This window comes from Pleurodeles waltl, chromosome 8, assembly GCF_031143425.1.
Source record: "Pleurodeles waltl isolate 20211129_DDA chromosome 8, aPleWal1.hap1.20221129, whole genome shotgun sequence".
NCBI lineage: Eukaryota > Metazoa > Chordata > Amphibia > Caudata > Salamandridae > Pleurodeles > Pleurodeles waltl.
Genome location: NC_090447.1, coordinates 192,097,105 through 192,119,509, shown reverse-complemented (window position 1 = coordinate 192,119,509; position 22,405 = coordinate 192,097,105).

Below are 22,405 nucleotides of genomic sequence, written 5' to 3'. Positions count from 1 at the left end.
GCTGAATGATACAATCTGGAAAGAAAAGGATCCGTTACATCCCAAGGCAGAAACAGCACTTGTAGCCCAAGCCTACCTTGAGGCCAGCGAACAGGGACAAGCTAATGCTTACTGAGTTTAGACTAGTTTCTTGACTGAGAGTGGCCTGAGTGCTTGGTTTAGAGTGAAGGTCCAGCCCACATAGGGAGTATCAGCGGGCTACCTAGTGGAAGGTTTGGGCACAAAGTTCACAAAATGGCCCCTGAAATCTGCGTGCTCCAAGGACAGTGTGTGCTAGTCAGTCCTAAAATGAAGGCAAAGTTTAGCCTTCCTAGGCTAGGAGCAAGGGAGGTGCCAATCAATGCTAAACAGGCAGTCATTGATATGGAGAAGCCTGGTCTGGCCAGTCAGTCTGGTGCTATAAGCACTGCCCCTAATTCCTGGGATGCAGTTTTGGTTTGGCTCTTAGCCTCCATTGACTCCTAAGTTCTCAGACCACCTTAATGATTGGTGACACTTTTAGCAAGCTACTGTGAGAAAATGTCAAAGATATTACCAACCTGCCTGCACCCCTGCCTACTGTCCAAAAGAAGGAGTGCAGTAAGCTTTGCCACCACTTGGCACTGGTGTGACCCTGAGGCTAAAGCACTGGAACCTGCCGCCCTCCCACCTAAGAATCCAATAAGTGCTTACTCCACACACCAACTCCCGACCTCTTCAGATGGAGGAAGGAGAGCGTTAAGGAAAACATTGTGCCTCTTGCTATATGGACTTGTACACAGACTTCACCAATGAAATAGTAATAGGACTTAAAAATGGAAAATGCCACATACCTTAATTGACAGTTCCACCGTCAAATGGCTGTGGTGTGAACTGATCCAAAATGTGATTGACGATATCAATGAAGCCGAGAGGCAGTTTCTAATTGCACCAGCAGTTATTTCTTAACACCAGTACATATTTATGACAGCTTACTTAATGGTGGCGCCATCAGACATTTTTTACAGGACCACAGGAGAAGAGTGTTTAACAGTTCGATACAGCATTAAAAATAAAATAATACCAGCCTGCCCAGGCCATTCTAAAGCCTTTAGGTTACCTTAAATTGTACAAATTGTCACATTGTCACTAGAGTGCTGGTTTATAAGTTCTTTTAATGTGGGTATTTGCCAGCTCTGCCACAGCCTGTAGGTTGTTCAAGCTACAGTGGCCATCTGAGAAACATCTTGGGCACTGACACAATTATTTTTAACAAATGAAGCACTGCGAAAGTGATAGGTACATCGCCCCACTCGGTGTACACGTTTGTGTACTGATAACATTGCCAGTGGCAGGCAGCAAAATCTGTCTTTACACTTGACTTCCAAACAATGATCACCCACTGTGTTAAAACGTGAAACCATTTGTAAATAGTGCATACCCTTCGGTGTCCTTACATACTCTGTGTTGATAAATGCAGAGTATGTAAGGGCACTAAAGGATTTGCACTGCTGTGCATGTGTGCATACCCCTTTGCGCCATTACATACATGGATTATTTAAAGTTTATATACTCCGAGTATGTAAGAGCACTGAAGGGTATGTACGGCAATGCAGTCAGTGGTTTCTAAACAGTACTAGAAAAGGGAGGTGTCCCTCTATGTTTAAAAATCCCTGCAGATTAAAGTTTAATCTGCAGTTGTTTTTAAATCAAGGGGTACTGCTCCCCCCTCAATCCCTGTTTAATAAACAATGCAATATTGATTAATTCCAGCGCTGGGCGGCAGTATTTATTAGTAATTCTGTGTTACAAGAGTAATACAGAATTACTAAATTCCTCCAATTCCACCAGGAAAATTAAACATTCCACCCACCCCTACTCTGGAGTGTAATGTGTCCCTGTAGCTCAGGATAGGAGGTCGTCCAACTGACCCTTGGAGTCACCCTGGTAGTCCTGGGCTCAAAGAGATGGTCGTCTCTCCTTCAAGCAGGAAGGCAGGCCTCAAGCAGCAGGGCAGTTGTCTGAAGAACAAGGGAAGTCCTCTGAAGAACAAGGCAGGCATCAAGCAATAGGGAAATCCTCTAGTAGCAGCAGGGCAGTCCTCTGGAATACAAGGTAGTCTGTCTGTAGTATTCTGAATATCCAGTAGAGTACTGAAGGGTAGGTATGAGGTCCTATTTTCATACATGGTTCCAGCTTTGAAGTGGAAGAAACTTCTGGAGTCCCCCCAGATGGGTCTGGAATTTTGTTTCTTCCTGCCCAGACTCCACAAGGTCTACAGTCACAAATGGCTACTATGAAGTTCTTTGTGTGTGTGCTGAGGCAGCTCCTTTGAAACTAAATCGGGGCTGTGCAGTGATCAGCCCCTTCTTATCCTGCCATGATGGCCCATCCTTCCAAGAGCTAGCCCTCCTTTATGTTATTGTCTGAGAAGAATACACAAAGGCCAGTTGCAAACTGCACCTAATAATGTGACCCAGGATACACGCTACAGGCACTAAATGGTTGGGAAAAGAGAATGCCAACTTTCTAAAAGTTTCATTTTCAGAATTGTGACTTAAAATGTGACTTTACGATTAAAGAGGATTTTAAATTACAATTCTTTAGAGCCAAACATGACATCTCTACTTTTTTCCAAACAAATGAAATCACTTATTAAATGAAATAAGATAACCCAATGTTATCCTATGGGAGAGGTAGACCTTGCAGTACTGTTTTTTTTACTGCCAGGACATGTAAATCTTAAAAGCACATATATGTCAAACATTTTAAATACTATGCACCCTCCTCTACAGGCTATTCTGGGACAGCCCTACAGGTGACTTGTGTGTATTTGAAAGAGAGATTTAGACTTGGCATAGGATTTATTTTTCCAAGTGGAAAGTTTAAAACTGCACACAAGCTGCAATGGCAGGCCTACAACATTGTTAAAATGGCTACTTAAGTGGTGGCACAATAACTGCCAAAGGCCCAGTAGTAATATTTAATTTCTGTACCTGAGTACAAATAGTGCCACTTCACTAGGGACTTCTAAGTGAATTATATGTGCCAATTGGTTGTGAGCCAATTTTACCATGTTTAAAGGAGAGAGCACAAGCTCTTTAACACTGGTCAGCAGCGGAAAAGGTATCAGAGTCCTAATGGCAAACAAACTCAGAAACCAGAATGGATGAAAGCATAAAGTTTGGGCATGACCCTGCAGAAAGGGCCAAGTCCAACACACAACATGCAAGACAAGGCAGGAACACACATATGCACAAACACCATATACCCATGCTGACACACATATGCACAGCAAACACATAGAAATATCAATAAACACACACAATTCAACATAACATCAGGCACACATGCCCACAAACCAGTAGGCATACAGACACCCATATGAATGCAAGAGCACATTTTCTCTTCAGTAACCCATGTGCCAACACATTTTCAAGCTATAATACTGTCATAAATTGACATATATTGAGATGCATGCACCAATGAACAGACAACCAACAACAAACAGTCAAGCACACACACATTAACATACAAAGAACACACAGAGAGACAAATACAAATTGACACTACACATGCAAGCAAACAAACAATCACAGAAAATATGGGAACAAGTAGATATCCACACACTGATGGTAGGTAATGCATGAGAAAGTATAGGATTTATGTTTCAGATACCTCACCCCAATTACATAAAAAAAATGAATTCAGGAGTAACTGAACAAGCATGTATAGAGAGGGCCAAGTCCTTTTCTTAAGACAGCGGTGACATTGTTGTTACCACCTACCTCCTCTTTCAAAACAACGTGGTACGGTAGCATTGGAAAACACATTTTCCCCAACACTAGATTACCAGTTATATGTTATGTTCATGTATACACTGCACAAAGGCCGTTTTGATGCTGTGGCATCAGCAGAGCAGAAACAACCATTGGAAAGCGCATCCAAGACTTTACTGACTTTTTACAGTTTGTTTAAAATAGAACTTAAAAATGAGTGCTCATTTAAAACACTAAGGGGCTGATTTAAGGGCTCCTAGCGCCCCCTTGCACCACATTAGTCTAATTGTTTATGATGCTAATGTGGTCCAACGAGGCCAAAATTGCTGCACCAGATTTACAAAGTGGTGCAATGCGTGCATTGTGCCCCTTTGTAGCCCTTTGCACTAATTTATGCCTGCACCAGGCATAATGTATGCAGAGGAACCATTCCCTCCCTAGGGGCCCGAACAAATGGTGCACAGAAATCTAAGCGATTTCTTTGCATCATTTTTTTGGGCACTTTTAACACCTGCTTAGATCAGGTGTTAAAAGGAGGCCTAACCATTGTTTTCAAAGAGCCTCAATGGGCTTTTCAGGATTAGGGTCCACATTTTTGATTTTGAATCTGTTCTTGGAATCTACAGACAATTTCAAAGCTGAGATGTTGACAACAAGCGATTTCTCAAAATTCTCTCCTAGAGTGCTCTGCTGATGATTACACATACATTATTTCACTTGGACTTCTATTCTAGATAAAGAACAGACTCAGCCCGCAAATCTTGATAATCCCCCAGTAGGCCGCATTATGAATTGATGAAAGACTTCTCAATCCCCCACAGTGCAACAGAAGTAGCTCAAAAATGTTAGTAGGCCTGTGAGAACATTGTTACCAGTTGGAAAGCTGGGTAACCAATATGAGAATAAGTCTGCAAAAGCAGAAAAGGTTTCATGCTCACATATTAAACAAAAGCAAACGTAATAGCATTCATACATCATACGCAATGAAAAACAGCACCCCCAGAATGTTGTACACCTTTTAAAAGAATTCCAGCATATTAGGGTTGTCCAGTAGTCTGATGGCCTCCAAAATATTATTGCATGCATTAATGATCACTGGAATATAAGTGTAGAGCCATACCAAAGAATAGTGTGCTGTAGAAGATGACCTCAGAATATGTAGTAAAATAGTTTAATCATGATTAGTGTCAGCTGAAATACAACAGTTTTATTTAAGTAAATCAAATCAAATCATTAATATTTATAAAGCGCGCTACTCACCCTTGCGGGTCTCAAGGCGCTAGGGGAAAAAAAGGGGGGGGTTACTGCTGCTCGAAAAGCCAGGTTTTTAGGAGTCTTCGGAATGCGGAGTGGTCCTGGGTGGTCCTGAGGCTGGTGGGGAGGGAGTTCCAGGTCTTGGCTGCCAGGAAGGAGAAGGACCTCCCACCTGCCGTGGAGCGGCGGATGCAAGGGACGGGAGCGAGGACCGAGGAACGGAGGAGACGGGTGGGGGCGTAGAAGCTGAGGCAACGGTTGAGGTAATCCGGTCCCTTGTTGTGGAGGGCTTTGTGTGCGTGGGTGAGAAGTCGGAAGGTGATCCTTTTGCTGACTGGGAGCCAATGCAGGTGTCTCAGGTGTGTGGAGATGTGGCTGTTGCGGGGTATGTCGAGGATGAGGCGGGCCGAGGCGTTTTGAATACGTTGCAGGCGTTTTTGGAGCTTGGCGGTGGTCCCAGCATAGAGGGTGTTGCCGTAGTCCAGGCGGCTCGTGACGAGGGCGTGGGTCACGGTTTTTCTAGTGTCGGCGGGGATCCAGCGGAAGATCTAAAGAAGTACCTTCGTTATAAAACAACCGGGTCATCCTTATTCTTGTAACCATTAAAAGACATATTAAAGACTGGCAGTTTTTCGATAAAGAGTATGTAGAGATATGCTCTGACAGTTTTAATTGTTTTGATGTAGTAAAAAGATAAATTGGCCAAATTCAATAAGGGTATTCATTGTAAATATATCATTTCCTAAAGTTTATTTGAAACACTGGCTTAAGCCTTTAGAACACCTATAATTTCACAGAACTAAAGTATAGTTAATGTAATGACCCAAAACTCTATTTTTGATAATTCCCTGATCAACTCATAATTTTTGCTTCTCATAACGTGCGGACTTATTCAGAGCTCCTTTTTTAATAAAATCCTGAACCATGCAAAGCTTAGTTCCCTGGTAAGGGCCCTCATTACAGCCCTGGTGGTCGGTGTTAAAGCGGCGGTAATACCGCCAACAGGCCGGCAGAAAAAAAATTGGAATCATGACCGTGGCGGAAACCGCCAACATAGACAGCCACTTTAACACTCCGACTGCCAAGGCGGTACAAACAAACAGCGTGGCGGACACCGCCAACAGACAGGCAGAAGACAATGTACCACCCACCCTATCACAACAGGCCTATCTGCCACCTTTTTCGGGGCGGAACCAACGCGAATAAAAACACGGCAGAAACAGTACACATAAGGGAAAACACTCATCTCTCCACACCCCACGAGGAACCAGGACGCTATGGAGCCCGAATTGCAGATACGTCCGATGATGGTCTTCCTGCTGCTCTATTAGGAGCTCCAACGGAGGCGACAACGACCATGGTGAGTACTGCACCTACAACACAGGGGAGGAGGGAGGGAAAAGAGAGTGACACACACATGCAACACTCAACACCCCCACCCCCACCCTCACCCACAACACCATAAACGCAAATACATGCCGCAAAATTACATATACACCCCCCCATGGAATAACGCAAGGACAAAAGGAAATGATTTGAACGAATGTAATCATGTGAAATATCATTATCAAAATTCAAAATCCAGTATATACAATTATGTACACCAACTACACAAGTCCGGATAGTGCACCAATCGTTGTCCGTGGACCACTGGGCCCAAAATGCATGGGCGAGGCCCACACTAGATACTTGACTCCAAACGGAGAGAAGACTGGAGGGGCATCAGATAGAAAATATACAGGCACCTCAGGGGGAGGGGGAGGCGGGCACCTCAGCCTGATGAATGCACAACGCCACTACTCCACGAGGGGGCTCCATGCCCACTGCTTTACACAAAGCCACAGTCTCTCAAGTCTTTTCAGTGGGTGGTTTGCCCACTGCTTTATCCTGGGGAGTGCAAAGCCACAGTTTCTCAAGTCTTTTCAGTGGGTGTTTTGCCCACTGCTTTATCCTGGGGAATGCAAAGCCACAGTCTCTCGAGTCTCTCAAGTGGGGGGTTTGCCCACTGCTTTATCCTGGGGAGTGCAAAGCCACAGTCTCTCAAGTCTTTTCAGTGGGTGGTTTGCCCACTGCTTTATCCTGGGGAGTGCAAAGCCACAGTCTCTCAAGTCTTTTTAGTGGGTGGGTTGGTCACTGCTTTATCCTGGGGAGTGCAAAGCGACAGTCTCTCAAGTCTTTTCAGTGGGAGGTTTGCCCACTGCTTTATCCTGGGGAGTGCAAAGCCACAATCTCTCAAGTCTCTCAAGTGGGTGGTTTGCCCACTGCTTTATCCTGGGGAGTGCAAAGCCACAGTCTCTCAAGTGGATAACAGTCTCCACTGGTTCTGGAGGGGGCTTTGTGCCCAGAGTGCTCCACGTGCAGTGTGGCCGGAACAATACACTCGCCTGGGTGTGTGTGCCACGAGATTGCCGAGACAGCTGGCGGTGCTGGGGGTGCTTGCGGCAGTGTCAGTCGTGGTGGTGCTTGCGGCGGTGTCAGTCGCAGCTATGCTTGCGGCGGTGTCTGTGGCTGCAGTGCTGGCTGCGGGGTCTGTGGCAGCGGTGCTGGCTGCAGGGTCTGTGGCGGCAGTGCTAGCTGCGGGGTTGGTGGCGGCATTGCTGGCAGTGCGGTCTGTGGCAGCGGTGCTGGCGGCGGGGTCTGTGGCGGTGCAAGTGGCGGTGCAGGTGGCGGTGTTCTCCGCCGTACAGGTTGGCGTGGACGTGTACAGAAAGTGTGACACTGGTCCCTCAGTCGGTGCCACCATGCCCTCTCCTGACCTGCCCGTTCAGTTTTTGGCCCTTCCCCACCTTTGATGGTTGTGCAGCTGTATTGCCACTATCCCCTTTCATTTTCCCTGACCCCTTGGTGGCAGGTGTTTTCAGCTTCTCCCTCTGGGATGTGGGCACCTTTTTCACCTTGGCAGGTGGCGGAATGTCCTTGCCCTCGCTCTGTGGCAGACTGGCAGCCCTGATGGCTGGCGCACTCCATGACCCGCAGTTGCTGGCACCACTGTGCCTGGGGATGTGGTGGCTGAGGTGCTGGGCTGAGACCTGGAAAGCCTGGCCCTAGGGGAAGGACAGGGGGGGTTTAGGGAAGAGGTCAATGTTAGCCAGGAAAAGTTTTTTAGACACACTGGGACGGGTAGATAGAGGGAGTTTGGGAGTGAAGGAAGAGGTAGTGGTGGTGGTTGTAGGAGGTGTACGTCTGCTGAATTTGGGTGAAGGTGCATGGGCTGGAGGCTGTTGTGAGGTGGATGGCTGTTGGGTGGGTGTGTGCCTGCGTTTGTGTACTTTGGGAGGAGGGCTCACTGACACACTGGGGATGTGTGAATGGTAGTGGGGGTGGTGAGTGCATGTGAGCGGTGTGTGGTGATGGGCGTGCTGGTGATGGAGGTAGTGGCTGAGGATGTAGTGCTTGCAGGTGTGAGTGGAGACAAGACTGGGAGGGAGGAGGGAGACGTGGAGAAGGGGACACAGTGAGGAAGTGGATTTTGGTATGTCTGCATGGGTATGATGCTTGTGTGAGTGCCTGTGGGATGTGTGGTGCTTATGTTTGCCTGAGCCACTCTTGTTTGTTGATGTGTGTGCATGCTGGTCTGATGGTGTGCTTGGGATAGGCTGAGGTACAGGGGATTGTGTCTGGGTGGAGGAGGTTGGAGGGGGGAGGCTGGACATAGGGACAATGGCTGCCATCAGTGCTGAGGCCAGAGCCTGAAATGCTCTCTGTTGGGCTGACTGGCCAGATTGAATGCCCTCCAGGTATGCATTTGTTTGTTGCAAATGCCTCTCAACACCCTGGATGGCATTCAGAATGGTAGACTGCCCAACAGTGAGGGATCTCAGGAGGTAAGTAGCCTCCTCACTGAGGGCAGCATGGCTGACTGGGTCGGGGCCTGAGGTGCCTGGGGCGAAGAAGATGCCCACCCTCCTGGGTGAGTGGGTACGGGACACACACTGAGGGCCTACTGGGAAGGCGGTGCTGGTAGAGGGGGTGGCAACTGCACCTGTTGATGCGGGGGCACAGGGGGGCCCGCCACCGTAAGGGAGCTCCCATCAGAGGAGGAGTCGCTGTCGCTGGTCTCTGCTCCTGTTCCCGCCGTGGAGCTCCCCTCGCCCTCTGTCCCACTGGTGGCTTCAGACTCCGTTGTTTTCGCCCTCCAGGGCCAAGTGGGATGCAGCTCCCTCCTGCTCCGGTGCCAATGCTCCTCCGCCTGATGATGCTATTGCAGACAAGAACAGGGAGACCACAAAAAGGGGGGGGGGGGGAGACAGGAGAAAGACACATTCAGTGCATGCAACACCACTACCGTTGGCGGACACAACAGACACAGCAGCCCTCTGCACTACGCCATGCACTTATAGTTCCTAGATTAATCACATTCCCATTGTTTACAAGGCCTAAGCCTGATTGCTGCACACCTGGAAGTCACAGGAGCCTGACAAGGTGCACTAACCACTAGTGGGGTTGGGGTGCCACAGAGCCTGCCTCACAAGGGACCTTGCCTACCAAGATCGCCCTGGCCTAGGGGAACCCACTGCCCTCCTCCCCCACCCAGACACTTCGTAATGCATGCAGAGTCAGCTGAATTAAAGTGTACTCACCCCCTTGTTTCTCCTGTGATGCCCTCAAGTGCCCTTCCAACTCCGGATACGCCACCGCCAGGATCTGGAACATCAGGGGGGTCATGGTGCGATGGGCACCCCTCTCATGTTGGGAGGCCATCCCCAGCTGGGCCTCCTCCGTCTTCGTGCTCCAGCGGTGTAGGTCCTCCCATCTTTTACGGCAGTGGGTGCTCTGTCTGTGGTGGATCCCCAGGGTCCGGACGTCCTTGGCGATGGCACGCCAAATAGCCTTCTTCTGGTGGGCGCTGACCTAGAAGAATAGTACAGGGGGAAAGGAAATTCTTTACCCGTTCGGTCCGTCATACGCATTGGCCCACGTTCCCACCCTTGCCCTGACGCGCATACACTCACCGTCCGCACATGCAGGCCTCAGCCCCCCCATGTATTATACACCACTCAAAACAGACATTGCCCATGCAGCATGCTCACAGTGTACTCACCTGTTTGTCTGGAGGACCGTAGAGTTGTGTGTACTGGGGGAGGACCTCCATATTTGCAGGTGACTCTGGTTACCCCGACCTGTCATGGCTACTGACCCCAGTGAGAAATCCCAGGACAAAGGCAAAGGAACGCTACAATGAGGCACAAGGGCGAACTATGACGGTGATTAAACGAGCCTTCGGCCTCCTGAAGGCCAGAGTCCGGTGCCACCATATGACACGTGTTTCTCTCTACTACTCACCAAAGAAGGTGTGCCAGATCATCGTGGCCTGCTGTATGCTAAACAACCTGGCTTTGCGACGCCAGGTGCCTTTTCTGCAGGAGGATAGGCCAGATGGTGGTCTTGTGGCAGCTGTGGAGCCTGTGGACAGTGAAGAAGAGGAGGCAGAAGAAGAGGATATTGACAACAGAAACAACATAATCATGCAATACTTCCAGTGAGACACAGGTAAGAAGATGTCACTGCCTCCCATGTCTAATACTATTATTGGAGCTAGCATGAGTCTGTCATTTTCACTCAGTGTATGACCTTGACTTGTCACTTTGCCTTTCCATTTCACAGATGTGGGTCCCACTCTGTGCCCTCTGCTATATTTCCTCCTGGCCTACAGCTGTGTTACATCGGTATGTGCACAAGTAAATTGACATTGCTCTATTTCATGGTTATTGCAACTACATGTTTGTGAAAGCACAGACAGACTCCAGATTGTTTTGTGATTGAAGTGTGTTTATTTCTGAGCAAATAAGTGGAGGGGGTTGTAAAATGGGAAGGGGGGATGGTGGAGGAATGTCCATGGCAGAGTCCAGTCTATTTGTTTCACAGGTCCATTGTCCAAAGGAGCATAGGAAGTGGAGCAATGGCAGTTAAAGATGGACAGGGTGACAAAGTGGGACAGAAGGGTGACATTCAGGGGGGGTCTCATTTCCTGGCGGGGGTCTTGACAATGTTGTCTGTCTTGTTCCTGGATCTCAGGGACTGTTTGCGGGGTGGTTCTCCATCTGCAGGGGGTGGGGTGCTGGTGTTGTGTTCCTGTGGCGGTGCCTCCTGTCCACTAGCGCCGGCGAAGGTGGAAGGCTGTTCATCGTCCAGGCTAGTGTCAGGGGCCCCTTGTTGTGCCACAGTGTCCCTCCTGGTGTTGACAAGTTCTTGCAGCACCCCTGCAATGGTGACCAGGGTGTTTTTTATGGACTTCAGGTCCTCCCTGATCCCCAGATAGTGTTCCTCCTGCAGCCGCTGGGTCTCCTGAAACTTGGCCAGTACCGTTGCTATTGTCTCCTGGGAATGATGGTAAGCTCCCATGATGTTGGAGAGTGCCTCGTGGAGAATGGGTTCCCTGGGCCTGTCCTCCCCCTGTCGCACAGCAGTCCTCCCAACTTCCCGGTTTTCCTGAGCCTCTGTCCCCTGAACCGTGTGCCCACTGCCACTGCCCCCAGGTCCCTGATTTTCTTGGGTTGGTGGGTTTGCCTGGGTTCCCTGTAGTGGTGGACACACTGCTGATTGACGTGTCCTGGGGACAGAGGAATTGGCCTGCTGGGTGGGTGCTGTGCTGGTGTTTCCTGAGGGGGGAGGCTCTGTGGTGGCTTGTGCCAGTGTCAGGGGAACCGACTGTCCCGAGGTCCCTGATGGGCCGGGCTGGTCATCTTGATCTAGTTGTGCAGAGCTGCTGTCATCACTGTGGGTCTCTTCTGTGGGGGGACTGGGTATGGATATGGACAGATATGTCTGGTACCTCCTGTCCGGTGACATTGGGTTGGGGTCCTGCAGGGGTGTAAAGGCATGATTATTGCATCTGTGTGTGCTATCGTGTGCTGTGGGTGAGTGACCCTGTACTCCAGTGCTTACATTCTTGTCTTGGTCCTTGTGTGATATTTGGTTTGGGGTCTGTGTGGGTATCTGTAGTGGACATGCTTTGGTGATGGGTGTCCATGCTTTGGTGTTGCATGCAGGGCTTGGTATTGGGATTGGTGGGTTGTGATAGTGGGGCATATGTGAGGTGTTGGAGTGATGGGGTGAGGGTGGGGGTGGGAGTATGTGATGGCATGCAGGTAGGGTGGGGGATGAGGTAGTAAAGATTTGATTTACCAGAGTCCAGACCTCCTGCTACTCCTGCGAGTCCCTCGGGATGCAGTATTGCTAAGACCTGCTCCTCCCATGTTGTTAGTTGTGGGGGAGGAGGTGGGGGTCCACCGCCAGTCCTCTGTACAGCAATCTAGTGTCTGGAGACAACGGAACGCACCTTCCCCCGTAGGTCGTTCCACCTCTTATATGATGTCATCCCTAGTTCTTGGATGCTGTCCCACTGCGTTGACCCTGTCGACAATTCTGCGCCATAGCTCCATCTTCCTTGCAATGGAGGTGTGCTGCACATGTGATCCGAAGCTGTGGCTCTACCCGGACGTTTCCTCCACCATGACCCTGAGCTCCTCCTCAGAGAACCTGGGGTGTCGTGGAGGTGCCATAATGTGGTGTGGGTGATGTGTAAGGTGGTGTATGTTGTGATGTGTGAGGGGATGTATTGTTGTGTAAGTGATGGTGTTGTGTGTCTGTGGATGCTGGTGTTGTTTATGGTGGTGTCTCTCTCTGGCGTGGTTTCACATTTGTTGTGGGTGTGTGCTTTATATTGGATTGGGTGTGTGGTGTGTGTATGTGTATCAGGTGTGTGTATTTCGAATTGTCCAATGTGGTTGTGTTTTGTGTATGTGTGTGTATTTTGAGCGCGGCGGTGTGTACCGCCAATGGAATACCACGGTTGAATGACCGCCGTGTGGATTAGTGGGTTGTGATAGTGTGGGCATATTCCTGTTGGCGTGACGGTGACGGTTTTGTTATCGCCAGTTTATCACTGACCTTTGGTGTGGCGGACTTGTGTGGGTGTCTGTATTATGGCGGATTCCGAGCTGTGGGTCGTAATAGCTGTAGCAGAATTCCACGGCCGCAGAGGTATGTTGGCGACCTTCTGCACGGCGGTAAGCGGCATTTACCACCAGGGTTGTAATGAGAGCCAATATCTGATATTACCCTCGGTAGTGTACAAGTTTACTCTGGTACGTTCTCTCGATAATACCCAGAGTCAGAAGGTCTGATTTTCCAGTACCTAAACCCATCGGAGATTAAGTAGAAAAACTACTGCCTATGTGTTAACTTCCTTTTGTGGAGTATTTTCCAGAAGGCTTTATAGGGTGGGTGGGGTTCGTGTGTCAGTATTTACCATATTCCATATCCATTTGGCAGCCGGATGAATGTGCTTTGTGGGGTACAGGGAGTTGTGGTTTATACAGAAATAGAACAGTTCAGGGCACTATTCAATGAAGTCCGTGCTGAATACAGATCTTACTAAGCATGCTCTATTGTGCCTTAACCAGATTTGGCACGTGGCATTGCAAGAGAAAGCGGTTGTGGCTGCTACGTTTTGAAAGTGGTGGAGCACATAAAAAATTACATTAAACATACAAATAAACTTACCTTACTTGATGATCATCTGCAGCACATGTACACCTGAACTTCTGCCTGCCTCATGCTGTTTGCTGGACAGATGCAACCAAGCCAGTTTAAGCACTGGTCTCTTGCTGCTTACAATTCTAAACAACTTAAGAACAGTGCTAGGATTGGCTGGAGCAGGCAAACACAGTGCTCCATTGGGCATGTATGGGGCGTGGCCTCCGCTTCTCAGCTGCCTTCTAGCTGCTGATTGCAGAAGCCTGAACTGCGCATGTCAGGCTTGCAACAGTGAAAACACAGGCCAATCTAACATGCGCAGATCAGTTAACACAGCCTCAGGCCGTCCCACTGAATTGCTGTGATGCAATGGTGAGGACAGGGGGTGAACACCCCACGTCCCTATGGACGTACCACCCCTGAGGGAAAGTTTATAGGGCAAGGGAAAATTCTCTACACAGGCAATGTCTCAAAAAAGCTGTCCCCTATGAAACCTCTTGTCCCACTAAGTCTTTATGCTCAAATGGGTTAAATAATGCTACTAGAAACTATGCCACATAATGTGCCCTTTTTACTACACAATTTACTTAATGTTGCCGGGTAATTAGGATAATCACGACACTAAATCCTAGAGGGTTGAAAAATAGAATGTTCTGAATTGTTGTTTGGGGTCTATCATTACAAAGATGAAACCTATATGACACAAATGTCTCAGCATCTGTAAAATCTTTCTCATAGTTATTTGTTCACTATGAAACATAGATTTTTATAACACTGCATTCCGCGCTATAAAATCTATAAAACCACCCAAATATGTAAACTCACACACACACAAATATATATATCCATGAGTAAGGCTGTTGCCGAAACGCGTTGGATTTGTGTGCTGAAATAAATTGATTTGCACCTTGGAGGTGTCCTGGGTCTCCTGTTACTTGAAGGAGTGTTGGAAGAGTTATTAGGGCCTCCCGGAGCCCATCCAGGACCGCTGTGTGGAGTTCCTGCATTCCAAGACTTTTCTATGTGAATTATATATATATATATATATATATATATATATATATATATATATATATATATATGTATATATAGATACTCACTTAAAAAAACAAAGGTTACAGGGACGTTTTAGTTAGGCTCACATTTCAAACATACAGAACCATAGAAATTCACCAGTTATACTTATAGTTACTTCAAGTAATTATAACTCGTGTCCTAAGGTAACTATGACTCGCACATCAGCCATGCACAGTTTTTTTGTAAAAAAAACTTGCCATGCACAGCTATATAGCTTGCATATTACATCATTCATCACATCTTCTATGGCATCACTGGTATTATTGCTTCAACATTTGCAATAAAATGTATGATGAGAAAACTGTGCATGGCAGGGGTGCAAGTAATAGTGGGACCCTGTCTGGGCTAAATGTATTTTTTTTTTATTCTCAGCAAAGTCAGCGGCTGGATCTGCAGATTTTTCTGAGAATTAAAAAAAAAGCTCAGTTTCACTTGCTTTTAATTCATTTCGCTCCTGGGTGGGCCACGTCCCCGTGGCATTGTAGGGGCACAGGGCCCCCCTCCAAGGGCTTGTTGAAGCCCCGGGGACCACCACCTCCACATGGCTATAACATTTTAATGATGCAGGGGGCTGTGCAGACCCCCCTGCATCCTGGGGACCACCCCCTCCCCGGGGTGCAAGAATGAAATTGTGTGGGGGGGGCATGCGGACCCTCCCGGGCCCTGGGGACCACCACCTGTCAGGGGCTAGATTTAATAAATGATGCAGGGAGCCAGGTGGAACCCCCCCCCCGGGTCCCAGGGACCACCATCTCCCCAGGGCCAATATTTTTTTTTTTAACTATGGGAGGGGAGGGGAAGGGTCTGACCCCCTTTCCCAGGCTATATATGGCCCGGGGACCATCATCCCACCACAGTCCCTATGATAAATAAAGAAAAAAACTTTTCAAGGTGCACCTGCAGAGAAAAAACATTTTTTGGTGGAAGAAGTGGTGCAATAAAGCAGATTCACCACACTATCCCGACTTGAGTGACTATGTAAAGAGAGAGAGAGAGAAATAGATCTATAGATATATATAGATATATACACATATATATTACCTAGTGGTGGTTGCAACTAGGTAGTTATAATTTAAGACCTAGATTCTATTGAAAAATAATTTTTTGTTTTACTACTAACTTTGGCGTCATTTGATGAATCCTCAGGAAATTTTCCAGAAAAATATGGTGCTTACATCAGCATCTGTCTGGAAAGTTTGTGGGTGATCTGCCAAGCGGGCCGAGAAAAAGGGAGTTCTCAAAACACTTTTTCTCCATGCGTTTTTCCCATGCAGGGAATTTGAACAGGAACAGTGCCCAAACCACTGGACAGAATTACACCAAATTTGCCATAAAGGTAGCTCTTGGTCAAGACGTGCACTTTATGTTATTTGGTGTAAGTCCGTTCAGTAGTTTTTGAGAAATTAAAGAAAATCCAAATTTGTATATATAGGGATGCGAAGGCTCCGCAAACCCTCTTGATCTCGTGCTGAGATCTAATTGGCTGCCATGGTGGGACTTGGCTTCAAGTCCCTGAGGACAAGATTACAAAAAAGAAAAGGGGCCAGAGTAGGGACACCCTGACCCCTTAGCTCTGGTGCTGGGTATATAAAATAATTGGTGGGAGACATAGTGGATCCACGGATCAGCTGAACCAAAAAAAAGAAAAACAATTATAGGCTCCGTGCTTGTTTCATTGAAGCCCTTGGAAGGGCCTGGTCCCTGGAGCATGTCAAATTTTGAATGCAGGGAACTGTCCGTCCACGCCGCAGCCTCGGGGACCGCCAACTCCCTGAGGTGAATGTCTAATGAAATGCAGGGGGAGCCACCCAGCCTCCCCCTCGCAGCCCAAGGGACCACCACTTCCCCAGGGCTAATATATAATTAAATGCGGGGAAACCGCCCTGCTCCCCCCGCAGGTTCGGGGACTGCCATATTCCGAGGACAAATTGCTAATTAAATGGAGAGGGCTTTCTGACATCCTCCCCCCCCCCCACAGCTCCGGGTACTGCCACCTTCCCGGGGCTAAGTAGATTAAGAATGCAAAGGCTGTGCTGCTCCCCGCAGCCCTGGGGACCACCACCACCCTGGAGCAAAATACAATCTGAATGCGGAGGGGCAAAGCGCCCCCCGCAACCCTGGGACTGCCATCTCCCCAGGGCTAAGTATAAAATGTATAGGCTAGGCCCTGCTGAATGCTGAAGCAATAAAACATCTATGCCAGGCCCCACGGGATGGGATGCGGTCCCCGGGGTGGAGAATGGCCTGGGGAGGAGGGGTCCACTTGGCCTCATCCCTCCAGAAGAATTTAGAAGGCTGGGCCTCGGGATGAGGTCCCGGTTCTGAAAATTGGCCCAGGGAGGTGGCCATGAGGCCCCCCTCCTCAAAAAAGAAATATATTAATGCCAGGCCCTGGGGTATGTGGTCCGGGGGCCTAAATTGGACAGGAGAGGGGGATCACATGGCCACCCTGCTCCCTCACCCCCTCAAAAAGAAGTATGCGCCCTGGGAGAATGGGTCCATGGGACCGAAATCCATCCGGGGTTGGGCAGAGTGTGACCACCCTTCTCCTCTGAATGAAGGCCAGGCCTCGGGGAGTTAGGGTCTGAGTTGGGCCCGGGGAGGGGGGCTATGTGCACCTGCTTCTTTAGCAGCTCCCTGTGTGCAAAAGCAATGCCAGCTCCCTCAGGAGGCAGGGAGCCTGCTGGGACCATGGGGGCCTTCAGGCTACCCCTGTGGTCCTCAACACACACTGGGTGCCCTGCAGCACCCCTCCCCGAAAATAAAAATGAATAATAAAAAGCTAGGCCCGGGGGGATAGGGTCCTTGGGACTGAAATTATCTGGGGGACAGGAGCCACCCAGACCCCTCCCCTAAAAAAAAAAGTAGAAGGTAAGGCTGGGCCTTGGGGTATGGGGTCTCTGCGGCCAAAATCAGCCAGTAGAGGGGAGCCGCTTGGCCCGCTCCTCACAACAAAAACGTAATAATAACAGGCCATGCCCAAGGGGATGGGGTCCCCGGGGCCGAAATCAGCCGGGGGAGTGGGGCCTCATGCTATAGTTAGGAAATACAATTTTAAAAAACCTTTGATATTCACTGAAAAAAACAAAGGTTACAGGGACATTATAGTTAGGTTCTGAATTTACTCACACAAAACCACAGAAATTCAGCAGTTATATTTAGAGTTATTTCAAGTAACTATAACTCATGGCCTAAGGTATCTATAACTGTGCCTTCACCCTGCACTGCTAATTACCCCAGATATTACAGCTCTCATGACAACTTTTATAACGTCAATAAAAATATCAATGAAACAGTATTAAAATTATTTAAGAAAAACTGTGCATGGCAGGGGCATGAGTTATAGTTTCCTCTAACTATAACTGCTGAAGTTCTATGGTTCTGCACAAGTAAATTCAGCACCTAACTATAACGTCCTTGTAACCTTTGTTTTTTTAAGTAAATAACTAAGGTTTTTTTAAATTCTCTTTCCTAACTATTACGTTCCTGTAACTTCTGTTACAGTGAATTTCTTTGTTTTTTTTAACATAAAGTAATTTTCGTTATATAATTATATACGTACTGTATGTAGTGTAATGATGTGCAGTGGAGAGACATACAGTTGAGTGTCATATAGTGGAAAAGTGTAGAATGGAGTGGTGGAAGGTGGAGTTTAGTACAGTGGAATAGTGTAGACTGCATTACCTTACAGTGGAGTGGAGTACATTGGAGTGGCGTGGAGTGGAGCGGAATGGAGTGTAATACCTTGCAGTGAAGTGTCATAAAGTGGTGTAGTGTATACTGAAATGGCATACAGTGGAGTGTCCTAGAGTGGAATGGCGTAGAGTGGAATGTATACAGTGTAGTGCTGTACACTGCAGGGGCATAGAGTGGAGCAACATAGTTTGGAATAGCTTAGAGTACAGTGTCATAGGGTACAGTTGCGTATAGTGGAATAGTGTGTAATGGAGTAGCAGATAATGGAGGGGCATACAAAATACTCGCATGCAATGCAGTGTCATAGAATGAAGTGCCATAGAGTGTAAAAGTGTAGAGTGGAGTAGTTCAGAGTGCAATAGCGTAGAGTAGAGTGGTTAGAATGTAGTGGCATACAGTGGATTAGCATAGGGTGGAATGGCATACAGTGGATTAGCATAGAGTACATACAGTCTAGTGATGATGAGTGCAGTAAAGTGTAATAGGGTAGAGTGGAGTGTCACAGAGTGAAGTGGAGTGGAGTGTCATAAAGTAGATTGGCATGAAAGTGGATCAACTGATGTACCAGGAATATAGATTATGAGGTGTAAATGCTTACTTTTTGAAGTAGGTGTAAATAGTGTAAATAGTGTAAACAGTGCTAGGGTGTTAAGTGTTAAAATACTTAGTAATATATTGTGCCGTGGTATACCACATAGCTACCACAGTACATGCCAATAAGAAGCCAGTTTGTGATTAGCTAATGGCAGTCTTTACAAAATGTAAAAGGCAGCCATATAGTTTTCATCGCACTTTTGCTGTAGTCTAGGTTATGGGTTTATCTACAGGTATTAAGTTTTATATTTGTTCCTTACCTTTTACCACTTTATAAAAGTGATAATAGAGAAATGCATTTATTTTTTCTGTATATTTTCCTGATGTTTAGGTAAAATTTACCTTTTTTACATTTTAAAGACATTTTTAAAAGTAGCTCAGGAATTGTTAGGTATAACCGCTGTACTCAGTAGACTTTTTTCCGAAAATTAAAAAATTGTGTATGTATATTTTTATATATTTATATATTTAGATATTTATACACATATATATATTTATATATTTATACATATATATATATATATGTATATATATATCCAAGAAAGAAGTGACTCAAACAGATGATCTCATTAAAGAACAAAAATATATTTCTACTACAACGTTTCAGCTTCCGCCTTCCTCCGGTAGTACAAGATGGTTTGCTCAGTGGCTGCACAGCTGACACAAAAAAAAAAAAAAGGGTGTGTGTATGTAATATTTTTCCCTGGCAATTCCCTAACCCAAACAAACTCATCCCAACAACTTCGCCCTTCCCTTTGTTTCCCACCTCCTTCCCTTCCTTTCCCTTCCTCCCCTCCCCTACGGATTGCATGATAAACTTGCCCATCCAGGGCTCTAATGGGTGTGCTATGTCATCTTAAAAATACAACAAACAGTGAATTTGTTCCAATATGGTGACCAAACTAGGCAGTGTTCATTACAATGTTTAAGGACGGTGGCCCAGAATCTATTGTGCAATGGACAGGATAGATATTTTAGTGTCCAATTAAGGCCAATTGGGTGGACTATGGTTTTCTTAACTTACTTAATGAATTTTGTACATGTTATAATATGGCCACCATAATGTGTATTGTCTGCCATGGACTTTAAGAATAGTGCTCCTTGCTTTATTTTGTTGTCTCCAGGGAAGTAAATTTAAGGATATGACGAAGTGCACGTTTTTGGCACTGACGAAGACCATGAGCTGAAATGTATTTGCTTTTGTTTTGCTGTGTCAATTAACTTTGAAGATTCAATCGATATTCCAGAGTGTCCATCATTGCTCCCGAGTTGGGAGCGTTCTGGTTGCATAAAGCGTGGGCTCCACCCCCTCAGACAGAGGCACTGCTGCATGGAGGAGTGGCAGCATTGGTGGAAGATAAAAACATATAGATAGATAGATAGATAGATAGATAGATAGATAGATAGATAGATAGATAGATAGATAGATAGATAGATAGATAGATAGATAGACACACACATTTTGGGACACCTTCTTTTTCTCAGGGCCTGCTTGACAGATCCTCCTGAAACTTTCCAGTTAAGAGTTAAGGTGAAAATTAATTTTTGGGAAAGTTTTGTGAAGATTCAACAAGGGGCAGCAAGGATATAAGCAAACAAAGAAATGTTTCCTATGGAAACATGACACTAACTACCCAACTGTAACTACCTAGTGGTGACCAGTAAAATATATTTGTGTGTGCGTGTTCTATATTCAAATATTTAAATAAATATATTTATGGTCACATTTATGGGCCATTCACCTACCCCTTGCTACATAGCACACCATAGTACCTTGTGAAAACATTAACATTTGGAATTTTCCCAAATTAATCTGTAGTCCTGCATTCTACAACACCTGAGACTTGCTTAAGTGTGCTCACCACTACTTTTCTGCACTCTTCCTGCCTAGATTAAGGTTGTTGTGTGAGCTTTTATAACTGCTAAATTTCCCCATGGCAAATATTTCACTTTTAGTAAGATCTGGCCTTTTAACATGGATCACATTACATTGTGTAACTACTTGAAATGTTACTGTTAGCATTCTTAGTATGGGCTAAAAACCGCAAGCAGAAAAGTGGGATTAGCTGAAAGTATCACATATAACAGTCGGGCAGCTTTCAGCTATTGATTGTCTTTCGTATGTGGAATTTCTTGTGTCATTTTTTCACCAATGTACCATGTGCATAGTGACAAAACTCTTCTCACAGATACCTGTCATTACACATTGCATTGAATGTTTAAAGCCTTGGGTTTCTGCAGATGACCTACTGTTTTGCTTCACTAATGACCGAGATGAAACACTCATGCACTGACAAAAATCTCTGGAATGCACTTCTTAGTCGAAAGAAGACATTTATTAAATCACTTCGCAAGGTTCGTAAAGGAGATTAGCATGCTGAAAGCACATGTTTAAAAATGATCACAGCAATGAAATGAAAACATGTAGAAATGATTCCCCACTGCAATATACACAGCAAATATTTGTATCTATATTACAATGCAAAGCAAATAATGAAAAACAAATGCATTACCATGAGGTACGGGCAAATCTGCTTCATCTCCCTCCTAATCAGCATCAGACCGCCAGATCCCAGAATCAATCGTGGAGAGAGAGAGAGATCAATTATCCTCGCGGGAGGGATGACACACCTCAGCGTCCTGAGCATGTCCAAGATCTGAGTCACTCCCAGGTCCATCTGGTCTCGGCCTCTTATATACTTTGAATAAACAAGAGAAGAGAATTCTAGAAACTCCGTCCCACTGCATGAGTTCAATATTAAAAACATGCTGGTTTCTTTAGGTCAGCTTCGAAAATCCCAAGGTGCCCTCTATCAAAACAAAATCATTCCCTGCCATCCTAGTACATTCTTATCAGCCTAAGCCCTTGGTGAAAAAGAGCACGCAAACACGTAGAATAAAAACATGAGCAAGAAGCACATTGTATTATGGAAAAATACTTGCAGCTTTTAACGTGGCGGCGGCTACTGCTAATATAAAGTCAATAGGCAAAATAAAGTTGGTGGTCACTAAAGTGACGGTGCGCTGCTAGGCTAAGCGCAACGTGGAGTCAGTGGTCAAAACACAAATATCATTACACTTGCTATCAATACTGATTTTATTTTTTAAAAGGGGGGCTGATGTATCAAAGGGTTTTATCCATTCTGTGTCTGTGAGAAAATGTTAAAGGACATATTGGTCCAGATTCTTATGAGCCAGCTATTCTATGAATCAGTGAAAGAATTAAACACTGGCAAAAGTTCAGATATGACTATAATATCCTCAAATGCTCTATGCTGTATAAAATAATTAGATCAGACCTAAAACATGTCTTTAACCCTGCATCTTTAATCGAAGCACACAAAATTGTAGGAAACAAAAAAAGAAGAAACAATATAATAATGGCATCCCTAAACAATAAAACTCAAGCAGAATAAGTCTCACTTTCCTTTCTTTGAGTGGCATTTTAGTTTTTGGTGTACAGGTGTTCATTAGTTTTTAGGTCGAGCATAAGGGTACGACCTCTTGTATACTTTTAAGTATACTTCTGTGGGCTTCCAGCTATTTCATTTGTTAGTTTCAGTGACATT